The 11,869-nt window shown below is 41.2% G+C and overlaps 1 long non-coding RNA gene across 2 annotated transcripts; it reads left to right on the forward strand.

The window, feature by feature from the left end:
- Positions 1–8,983: 8,983 nt before the first annotated feature.
- Positions 8,984–9,659, forward strand: LOC144713158 (uncharacterized). Of its 2 annotated transcripts, XR_013583969.1 has the most exons (4): positions 8,984–9,114; positions 9,201–9,375; positions 9,449–9,536; positions 9,608–9,659. It is a non-coding gene; the product is annotated as an uncharacterized LOC144713158 (long non-coding RNA). The 2 variants fall into 2 exon arrangements; XR_013583968.1 differs by lacking the exon at positions 9,608–9,659 and having other exon boundaries at positions 9,449–9,578.
- The last annotated feature ends 2,210 nt before the right edge of the window (positions 9,660–11,869 follow it).

Consider the following 11,869-nt stretch of genomic DNA (forward strand, 5'->3'; position numbering starts at 1 on the left):
AGAAGTTGGAAGTGACGAGACACTACAAGCTTCAGCCAATCAACGGGGGCGGCGGCAATTTCTAGGGACGAGTGAGAACATGTGAGTCATCTTCCTCTTCCTTTTCCCCTTCCTCCTCATTCTCTATCCATCTTCTTCCTCCCCCCTCTAATGAATCGATTGTTCGTATCAATATCAATCGGGCGAATGAAATGCAAGCAGTAATCAATGCTCATGTGACATTAAAAATCAACAAGAAGTATAGACTCAACGTCGAAAGACACTGGTGACCAATATATCATGGTAATAGGGTCCTGGGTACGCCACTAGGCTCTCAATTACCCGAGTGTTGGGTTGAAGACCAACAGTGTGAGCATGGCTACTACTGCTAGTGAGCACACCCTCGACAGGTCCAACCAAAGACGTACCAATAGAAATTTTATCCCTCCAAATGTTAATCCTATCTCTACATATCCTAACCCCAGCAATGGAGACGCACTTGGAGGTATTGAAAGAAATAATGAATGCCAACATGGGGAGAGGTGTGGAGCTTACCAGATTAGTTGCGACCCTCTCGTCCGTGTCAATGATAATGGGAGCCGGGGGGCAACCCGTCAATGATGTGGACGGCACGCAGTGACAGCAGGGGCGACGTGAGCAAAGCTGGCAGCGACAGCGTGGGTGATGGCACAGGTATCGATACACAGTTGATATGGCGCTGCGTGGTGGTAGCAGCGTAGTGCGGGGAGCAGCATAGCATGGGCATCAGGTGAAGACGTGGCGATGGCACAGTGTGGGTCGGCAAGGCGCAGGGTGACGGCTGCATCCTGGTGTGGTTGACAACGGAGTAGCGCAAGCATTGCAGTAGTGGCGCTATTGACAACAGCATTAATGTAGGTAGAGCGGGGAGCGGCAGCGTGGCTCCATGGAGGCGGCATGAGACAAGGAGCCATAGGACAAAGGGGCAGCGTTGAGGCGGTGTGGCGGCGCGAGGGCAGCGTGGCGACCCAGAGACGGTGCGACTATGCAGCAAGGAGGCGTGGGACAGGCAGTGCGGCATCAGGATGGCACGACAGGGTGGCAGGTGACGCACGACAATAGCGCACGGGGCGAGGCCAAGCGGGTAGACGTGGTAGGCGCGTGCAGGCGACATGGGTGGTCAGAGTTGGCAGCTCGCACCATGGCTGTGGTAGGCGCGGGCAGGCAGCTACAGGCGAGCGATGCTGGCTGGCGATTAAGGACGGTTACGGGTAGCTTGGGCATGAAAGCAGTTGATGCGGTAGCGGGCAGTGGTGGTGGCAATGGTGGCAGCGACAGCTGATTACGGTTTTCCAAGGGAGCCCAGATTCACAGTGGCAAAGTTATAAATAAGGAAAAAATAAAAAATACTAAAAATAAAATAAAACACAACTTTTTTCTTTTTTTCTTTCCCTACCAAGTGAGAGGTACTAATGGGCCTCTAGAAGGCCCATGCTTGGGATCGACCTTCCCAAGTCTAGACATAAGGCTTGGATCCAAATGACACTAGACACAAGTCTAGACATATAGACCCGTAATACGAGAAGACATGCTAAAAATACAAACAAGGATAACGTCAACCGCCGGGGCCTGCAGACTAGGAGGAATACTTGAAGGCCGGATCTTTTACCTTCTCGCTGGCTCCTCGCGCTGGTTGAGACTGAGTCTTTGGTGCAAGATGGTCCCCATTATCTTTTGCCTCCTTCCTCCTTCCACACCATTTTATCCTTCTCTTCCTTCCTCCTTTTCTTCTTCTTCTTCTCCTTTCTCCTCCCCCCCTTCTTTTTTCTGACATTCTCCTTCCTTTACTTTTTTTTTGTGTATCTCCTTCAGCTACTTATTTTTTATGATGTCTCCTTCCTCCTTCCCTCCTATCTTTCTTCTTTCATCATCATCATCTTCATCTTATTATTATTATTCTGCTTCTGCTTCAATTGCTGCTGCTGATGCTTCTTTTCCTTCCTCCTTCCTCTAATTCTCTTCTTTCTGTTGTCTCCTTCTGCCCCTCTTCTCCTTCTTTCTTCTTCTTCATCTTCCTCTCTTCCTCCTCCTTCATCTTCTTCTTCTTCTTCTTGTTCCTCGTCTCTTTTAATTCTTCTTCTTATGCTTCTTCTCCTTCCTCCTTCCTATAGTTCTCTTTTTTCTGTTGTCTCCTTCCTCCTCCTTCCCTGTTCTCCTTCTTCTTTCTTCTTCTTCCTCTTCCTCTCATCCTCCTCCTCCTCCTCCTCCTCCTCCTTTATCTTCTGCTTCTTCTCCTTCCTCCTTTCTCCATTTCTTTTTTTTCTGCTGTCTCCTTCCTCCTTCCCTCTTCTTCTTCTTCTTCTTCTCCTTCTTCTTTCTTCTTCTCCTCCTTCTTTCTTATTCTTATTCTTCTTCTTCTTCTTCTTCTTCTTCTTCTTCTTCTTCTTCTTCTTCTTCTTCTTCTTCTTCTTCTTCTTCTTCTTCTTCTTCTTCTCCTTCTTCTTTCTTCTTGTCCTCCTTCTTTCTTCTTCTCCTCCTTCTTTCTTATTCTTATTCTTCTTCTTCTTCTTCTTCTTCTTCTTCTTCTTCTTCTTCTCCTTCTCCTTCTTCTTTCTTCTTGTCCTCCTTCTTTCTTCTTCTCCTCCTTCTTTCTTATTCTTATTCTTCTTCTTCTTCTTCTTCTTCTTCTTCTTCTTCTTCTTCCTCTTCTTCCTCTTCTTCCTCTTCTTCTTCTTCTTCTTCTTCTTCTTCTTCTTCTTCTTTTTCTTCTTCTTCTTCTTCTTCTTCTTCTTCTTCTTCTTCTTCTTCTTCTTCTTCTTCTTCTTCTTCTTCTTCTTCTTCTTCTTCTTCTTCTTCTTCCTCTTCTTCTTCTTCTTCCTCTTCTTCTTCTTCTTCTTCTTCTTCTTCTTCTTCTTCTTCTTCTTCTTCTTCTTCTTCTTCTTCTTCTTCTTCCTCTTCCTCTCCTTCATCCTCCTTCTAATTCTCTATTTTTTGTTGTCTCCTTCCTCCTTCCCTTTCCTCCTTTCTTTTTCTTCTTCTTCCTCCTTCCTCTAATTCTCCTTTTTTTGTTGTCTCCTTCCTCCTTCCCTCCCTTCCTTTCTTCTTCTTCCTCTTCCTCTCCTTTTCTTCTTCTCCTCCTTCCTCCTTCCTCCTTCCTTTAGTTCTCTTTTTTTCTGTTGTCTTTTTCCTCCTTCTTTCGTCTTTTCCTTCTTCTTTATTCTCCTTCCTCTTCCTCTCCTTATTCTTTCTCTTTGTTCTCCTTTTTTCTTCTCCTCCACGTCTTCCCTGTCATCTTCTTTTGTTGATATTGTTATTGTTCACCTTGCTCTTCATCTTCTAATTATTCCTACTGCCCTCTTGTAATTTATTATATGTTAGGTTTTATTGAAACTTTAATTATTGCCTTGTCGTTTATAGTTATTGGTAGATTATATCACAAATTGTTTATATTCTGTAGATGAAACAAATGTTGAGAAAGTGTACATTTGGCTATAGAATGCTGATCACCCACTTATGATTCTCAGAAGTATGACCACATCCAGATGTGCTTTTCTGTCCCAAGTCACCTCTAGGGTGGAGACCCAAGATCATCAGGATACACACATCAAAACATCGTATGGTACCAAGAGTCATCCACAATCAAATAGATTAGTCATTATAGACTACTTTATAAAGGTCGATGACGGGTACTATGCATGTCTATGATGTCATGAAAATAACCCTTATTGTAAGAAGAAAGCGTTCAAGTGGCAACATGACATGAGCACTAAGGGCATTGTTGACAATAAGCAGCCACCAATAACCTAGGCTATAGGTTGCCAACCACATGGAGGGGCGCTCTAACGACGACCTGAAAAAGGGAATACCCTGAAGAGAGAAAAGATGACATTATGTAATTCATTTTCTTAATAGACTCCCATGGAAATTGTTCAGAATGTCACATTCAAGGAGATGTGGCGCTACCCAACACAGGTTGACTTAGACCCCCCAAGTGCGAAGGTGATGAAGCAATGCACCATCCAAATGTATGGCTGCATGAAGGACGGGTTGAAGAAGCTATGAGATAATGTCCGCTAATTTTCTCTCACTATAGACACATGGACTGCAGAGAATGGTACTGCTCTTTTAGGCATCACCATTCATTAGGTAGGGGAGAAGTGGGTGTACTAGGAGTGAGTACTTGCCATATGAGAGATCCTCAGCAAGCACGATGGTGAGAAATGACATTTATCCTTGTCCAGATCCTAGAAGAGTTTGGCCAATGTCCCAAGGTCAACATTTGGAAAAAAATTCCTTCTTCTAAGTTAGACATATGACTTTATACATAACATATATTTATGCCGGTTTCTGTCATGGCCACTACTAATGCCTCTACAAATAATACGATGTTAGTAGTGATACGCATAAGATAAAGAGTTTCAACACGATGTTTAGCACTAGGCGACACATCCCATGTTTCGCAGGCATCTTCAACCTTGTTGCCCAAGTGGGAATTAAAAGCTTTGCCACTCCTTTGGCCCATGCATTAGTCCCCAAAAAGGCGATGTGGGGAGAACAGCTGTAGTTCGATAGCGATGATGTCAACTTGCATGGAGAGATATGATTAGCAGCTGATGACATTGACGGAGGACATCATTTATTATGTTTGGGAGATGCAGTAGTGCGGGTGAAAACGCTAGTGCGTGGCATTCAAAGCTCTACTCATCAACGAGAGTATGCTAAAGTGTGTGAAGAGGACCTCCATATTGAGGATAGTAACATGGTCACATTGGATTGTCCTACCCATTGGAACAGCACATATGCTATGTTATATGCTGTTGTGAAGAAATGTGATGTGATTGATGAAATCTCGAAGAGTTTTAGCATGAATGGGAAGTCGATGAAGATGTCAAAGGATGAGTCGGAGTTGGTAAAAGTGTTTTGTCACGTTCTTGGGCTATTTTGTATCTCTATTGATCTTGTTTACTGGATAGAGACTCCGGCCGTATGTGATGTGATGTTCATCGTCAAATGTCTCCAACAACATATCAACGGCGTAGTCCGAAAAATTGAAGAGGAAACCTTCTTCTTCTATGTAAGGCATTTGCATGAAGGAGATTGCTTCAACATGGCCCCAACATGTAAGGTGATGTAGTGCAAGTTAGCGCAGTTTGCAGAACTCTTGTGGGCAAATGAAGCAATCACTGCAAAAACATTAATGAATCCATTCCATAAAGCATCCATGCTCAGTGAGAGTGTCTAATAGTCAACAATCACCTATATAAAATCTATATTTCTGCGTGCCTCATTAACGCATGTAATGGCTCATCCCATTGGAATGGATCGCTTTGAAGAAAGCGAGTTGGACTCTTGGCTACGGAGCACTTTGTGAAAAGTCCAACATATCCCAAGTTTTGAGAGGTCAGCCTTAGATGAGTTCGAACAATATCTCACAAAATTCGTGCCTGACAAGGGAGCTTTTACGACACTATCTAGGTGGGACGTCACAGAAGAAAAATGCTTCTCCTTACTTGCCTCAATTACAAGAGAATTATTGTTTGTTTGTGTGATGAGTGCTCTTGCGGAATGAATGTTCTTTGTGGGACGTACAAACGAGCGCATTTATCACCAATAACCACTGAAACACTCATCATTGTGAAGTGCTGGCTGGCTGAGGACAATAAAAATGGTACAATGACGTTGATTTGTATTGAGATTGTGAGGATGGTAAATATGGGGCCATTGCATCACGTTAAGGTATACACCCCTAACATCCCTTGTCATGTGATGCATATTTTTAATAATCATCATATTTTCTTTGTTATCCTTGACTATCCAGGTGATGACCAAGTCAGTACAAACCTTTGATGAACTCATCTTGAACTCGTGGAGAAAACACTTGCTAAGGTGGAGGGCATAATGTGTGTCCCAAAGATTACAAAAGAAGCTTATTTTTTTGAAAAAATATTTTGTTTAACTTCACGACTACGATAACATTTTATAGTCTAGAGTTATATCTTATACTTCATGTTTAACCATTCTTCATCTTTAAAAAATAATTAAGCTTAGATATGTTCCACTCGCTTTATATTTAACAATGATCCATTTTCAATATATACCTAAGAATGGACTGAATCCATTGACTCCGTAACTAAACATTACATTTTTATAGTAAAAAATAAAACGTAGAATTATACATGTCACTTGATGCTTAACCATTTTTCATCTTTAAAAAATAATTAAGCTTAGATATGTTCCACTCGCTTTATATTTAAAAATGATCCATTTTCAATATATACCTAAGAATGGACTGAATCCATTGACTCCGTAACTAAACATTACATTTTTATAGTAAAAAATGAAACGTAGAATTATACATGTCACTTGATGCTTAACCATTCTTCATCTTTAAAAAATAATTAAGCTTAGATATGTTCCACTCGCTTTATATTTAACAATGATCCATTTTGAATATATACCTAAGAATGGACTGAATCCATTGACTCCGTAACTAAACATTACATTTTTATAGTAAAAAATGAAACGTAGAATTATACATGTCACTTGATGCTTAACCATTCTTCATCTTTAAAAAATAATTAAGCTTAGATATGTTCCACTCGCTTTATATTTAACAATGATCCATTTTGAATATATACCTAAGAATGGACTGAATCCATTGACTCCGTAACTAAACATTACATTTTTATAGTAAAAAATGAAACGTAGAATTATACATGTCATTTCATACTTAACCATATAGGAAATGTAGAGTTAATCAATATGTATTATATTCTGTAATTTTCCTGTATGATCAATGAACATAGAAATATAGATAATATAAAATTTGGAAGATGGAAATTATAAAACAACCAATAGATTGATAAATAAGAAGTATAGATAATATATTTTATACATTATATAATTTATTCAGATATCAACCATTGAAGTTAGTAATAACATAGGTTCCACACCCCTCCTTTGATCTTTGTTGCCTCATAGTATAGATAGTTTGGGCAATTTTTTTATTCCATATGGGATAATAGGATTCTGATTACTATATAATAGGATGCCGGGATTTAATATCCATATATCTGTTCTGATATCCAGATATTGGATATCGATATCTGGATTTGGGTTCCCATGTCTGGATATTGGATTCTGATATCTGCCACATCTGATATATCCAATGTCCAATATCCAATATCAAGGGGATTTTCAATATCAGATAGATTTCCGATATCTGGTATCAGAAACTGCCTTGATTTTTATCAGATATCGGATTTCAGTTGTCCATTATGAGATATCAGATGGATATGGCAAGGGCGAACACTAGTAATGAGCTGTAGAGCAACAAAGAATTATAAAAATATTAAACAAATAACACTATAATTGATGATGGACCAGTTCTCGTAAGTGGATCATCCAAATAGAACATTAAGAAATCCAGCAACGCCAATATAACGCCATTGAATTCCAACATTAATTATAAGTCAACCAAACAGATGGCAGTAGCATATCATGAAGAAGTATGCCATAAATTTATCTTTTCAAAAGATGCCTAAAGATGCCCATCCCAACCACGGTTGTATACAACAGGAAAAAGTTGAAACTGCAAAAGTGGAATAACAACCTAACAAAGTACAATGTTTTCGCATTTAAAAATTGGGTGAAGTTTTTTATCCATGAAATTATACTAAAACCATTAAATACGAACAGTATGGGATAAGGTAATTAACTAAGTTGGAGAGCTTTTCCAGGTCATAACTCGCCCATGTGAACATTCTATCTCATTAATAAAAGCCCCTTCCGGACAAGATCTTTAATGTTTTCCAATGAACTCATGACCCCTTGATTTTCTTGCGTAGAGACCAATCATGCTGTTTAGTTTTCTTATAATGGGTAAACGGTTTCATTGTTTTGCTGCGTCCGAAGAATTGATTTCATAATTTATTATATCCGCAGAAGAGATACTCTTTTCACTGCGTCAAATACGGTGTCTACTTCACTGACACGGCTTCCTCACATGACTTGATGCGCACTAGATCGTCGAATTCGAGAGAGTTACAGACACTCATTCCTTCCTCGCCCAAAGCTCTACCACTGACGAACGGTTACGAGAAACCCCTGCCGCAAAGTACAGAGCATGCCTTGCGGGCGAGATGTGAATGGAGGGGGAGCAGCGAGGTAGGAATAAGTCACTTCCATTAACTGCGACGATAACTCGATGTCACACAGCGGCAAATGGGTTTTCTGGCCATGGCAGTCACCATCACTACAAGAGGAGGAAGTTCAAAACTGGGGAATAGTGGGCTAGGATTATGGCTTTAAGGACTTGACGTCAGTCTTCAGTGAGGGTACGAGATAGGCTCCAGCTCTCCCCCAGAGTAATGGTTCTCTCTGTACGGCCGCGCCTCTTCCCCTTCCCAAATCCCATAAACGCCATTGCAACAGTGAAGAACCCACGGGGCTCTCTTTTAAGAAGGTTATCCAGAGAGAATAGAAAGACATCTGAGAGACAGAGTGAAAGAGGAGAGAGGGTTCATGTGTCTAGAGTTAATTAGGTCGCTCTAAAAATGAGCTGGTATGAAGCTCACCCAGCTGGAGACTGCGACAACTCAGAGTCAAGTGGGTTTACCTCAACGTGCAGTGGGGAATTAACTTAAATGCAATGCCCCGAAATCTGCCTTCTTGGTTCTTCATTATTTCAGATCCCATAGGTTTAAAGAATTGTGAGAGATAGGGGGCCCCCCGGACTTTCTAACAGAATGAACATTCTGTTCTCTTTGTCTATTCTCTGTTGACGGAATATCTCAGAAATGCATCTCCCAAGATACAATGGAGAGACCTAGCGCGGTGCCGTGGACGTTCAGGAAGCTTTCAATGATAAAGACGGGGTTGGGTTTATTGGTATATTAAGTCCAGAGGACCCTAGGAAGCTGTGAGGCAAACGGCATGGGAGGGATAAGGCAAAACTATGGGGCCAGAACTAGTCCAGCTGTTCATAACACCAGTTTCCAATAATTGTCTAATCATTAAGCATGGAAATGGTTATTTCGTCCATTCCGGAACTCGAGAAATTGTATCATACATTCCATAGTTTGCTATATTATATGTGGAGGCTTTGAGAGAAGTGAAAATACATGTTTCAAAGGAAAATGACTGTTTAATAGCAAGGTAGGCCACTTCTCTCCCCCCTTCTGAGACTCCGACTTGCGAGATTGATAGAATTTTATTCGGCTAACAGAAATAACCTTATGCAGTGGGTTCTACGTACCGACGGCGTTCATGAATTAAATGGATGTCCATTGAAAGTTGCAGCAGCAAGAATATGTTTCGTGGGCACTTTTCCTCCCTCCTTCCACCCTTCTCTTGCTGTCCCTGCGATAAAAGCTGCTTTGAAAGATGATCTGTCAGACGAAATGTCCGCGTTCTAAGGTACTGGTATACTTGCCATTTAATGATGAGAGCTTTACCGTCCTTTCATGGATTCCTCCTCTGGTCATGATAGGGCTTCGTTCGATCTTTCTCAACTTCTTGGAGGCCTGATATTTGGGAATTTAACGTGACGATTCTCTCCAAATCTGAGACTCTCAAGTGTAAGACGCATCTCTCCTCTTTTGTCCTGCACCTGTTCTCCCATCTCATCCTGAAGGCAACTGAAACTTAGGTCGCGATATCTTTCGGGATTGAGAGCTTCATACTCCTATTTCTTCCTGGTGTAATGGAGATTCCACAACTGGTTGGTGGGGTCGAGGGATGCAGTAGCAGTGAGTCTGGGTGGACCGTTTACTTAGCCTCTCCCATGCAAAGTCATACCCACACAGAAGAAGAGGAAGGCCAGACAAGCGAAGAAGACGCGGGCGACCAAGATGGAGCTTCTGGGGGAGGCGAAGATGGCGATTCGCTTGAATCCGATGCCTCCTCTGGCCCTCCTCTTCGCCTTCTTTCCAACTTTAACGAGGATTTTACCGGTACTCCCATTCCCTGTCAGGAACCCAGTGAAGAGGAAGAATATGAAGGAGACGGGCTACGTTTGAAGTACGCTTGTGGGGAGTCGATGTTGAGTAAGCAAAAGAAGATAGACAACGGCGATGCATCTGTTCGTCCCATGGAGGTAAGCGGGGTCGCAGCCGTTCTGGAAAGTGAGAAGATTGAGGGGTAATAGGTCTATGCACTTAACATATGTCTATCATTTGGCTATTTCTTTCATCGTACGTTCTGTTTCTCCTATCTTTAACTCTGAAATCCAGCTTGAGCTTTTGTGTAAATGCATTAGAAATTTCGTCGGAGATCCCAACGAAGATGTCTCTCTTCCAAATGTTGCTCTCTCTCGGTGGTGGGGGCTGGGGTAAGCGATAGACTGATCATGTGGACACTCTATGACCCTGTATCCTTCAGGCTGCCCCACGTGAACATATTTGTTTATTCGAAAACCAGTGAACTTGGTATGATTTTGTTTATATTTTCCTATTCTATCTGTCGATGAAGCTGCTAAGTTGTGGTTAACATAAACAATGATTTTTGAAATTATTGTTTGCAAAGTGGAAGTGTCTCGCGAAAAGTATCTGCGCAAATGAATTAGCCGACCACTTGGCTTATGGTTTCACAAATTAAAGAGATTTTTCTAAGTCCCTGTACGTTTTATCGAACTGCTTGTAAGGATGTCATCAAGATTCGTCCAAAGAACCCAGTTAAAGGCGAATCGTTGTCAGCTTTTGATCTGAATCGTTCTCCGGTCTGCGTCAGTGACAGATTCATATCGTAATATCTGCCCTAAATAGTTGGGATACCATGTCAATTTCGGGGATTCGTCCTGAAGCATGTTGAATAATTTTTCTTCCTCTCTCATACGTTACTAATGCAGACCATTTAACCGGTGACGAGAAGCTAATTTACGGTTTACTTGTGCTGAGGTCATTTTGCATTCTTTGCGATGGATATGCTGCCCAAACACCAGTGAATCTTCAAGCCCCTTAAAACTCCAAAGTTCGTGGTTTTACCTAGCTCCGCATCATTAGTCGGTGACACATAGAACTGGGGGATAACTGGTTCAAGCATTGCCTAAGCTTGTCGCATCATGCCTTTATTAGATTACCCTTATTTCCTCATTTTGACCTTCCCATATGGCTTCCGAAGCCTTTATCTCGAATGCAATAGAGACCCCTCACGCAATATGTTTGATCGTTTTCTTCATTCATCGGACACCCCAAGGAGCAGCAAACAGGGACGGCTCCATAAGGTTCCGATTATATCCTTGTAGTGATGGTGTTCTATTATCATTTGGTCGTTACATGCAGGCAGTGTTCGCCGTCCCAATATCCGTCCAATATCCGGTATCGGACAACCGATATACAATATCCGGAAAAAATGGGACGGTTCTGGATATCGGATATCGGAGGATATCGGGCGATATCCGTCTATCAGTGGTTAGACGGACATCCGTACCGGATTTTGGAGGGGGAAGGATGAGACGGATATCGGACGCCGGATATCGGTTTTCGATATCCGGATATCGAAAACCGATATCCCATATGGAAATTTTTTTTTCAGTTGTCTGCAATCCCATATGGAAAACTTCAAATTTCCTTGGGACTTTATATTCTCCCCAGCCACCTTACAGTTAATTCTGATCTTCCCCAGCTCGCCGCCCACAGAAAATACCTCATGTAACTTTAAAATATCATGATAACAAGGGTAAAATTGCGTAATATAGTTAATAAAAATAACAATAAATTTAATATTACATAGCAACTAATGTTATTAATAAATTAATATATTGTTATTTTAAGAAAACAAAATTGTGTTATATAGTTAATAAATGAAATAATAAATTTAATATGACCTAACAACTAATGTTATTAGGTAATTAATATATTGTCATTTTAAGGAAATAAAATTGCATAATATAGTTAATAAAAATAACAATAAA

Source organism: Wolffia australiana, chromosome 15, assembly GCF_029677425.1.
Source record: "Wolffia australiana isolate 7733 chromosome 15, ASM2967742v1".
NCBI lineage: Eukaryota > Viridiplantae > Streptophyta > Magnoliopsida > Alismatales > Araceae > Wolffia > Wolffia australiana.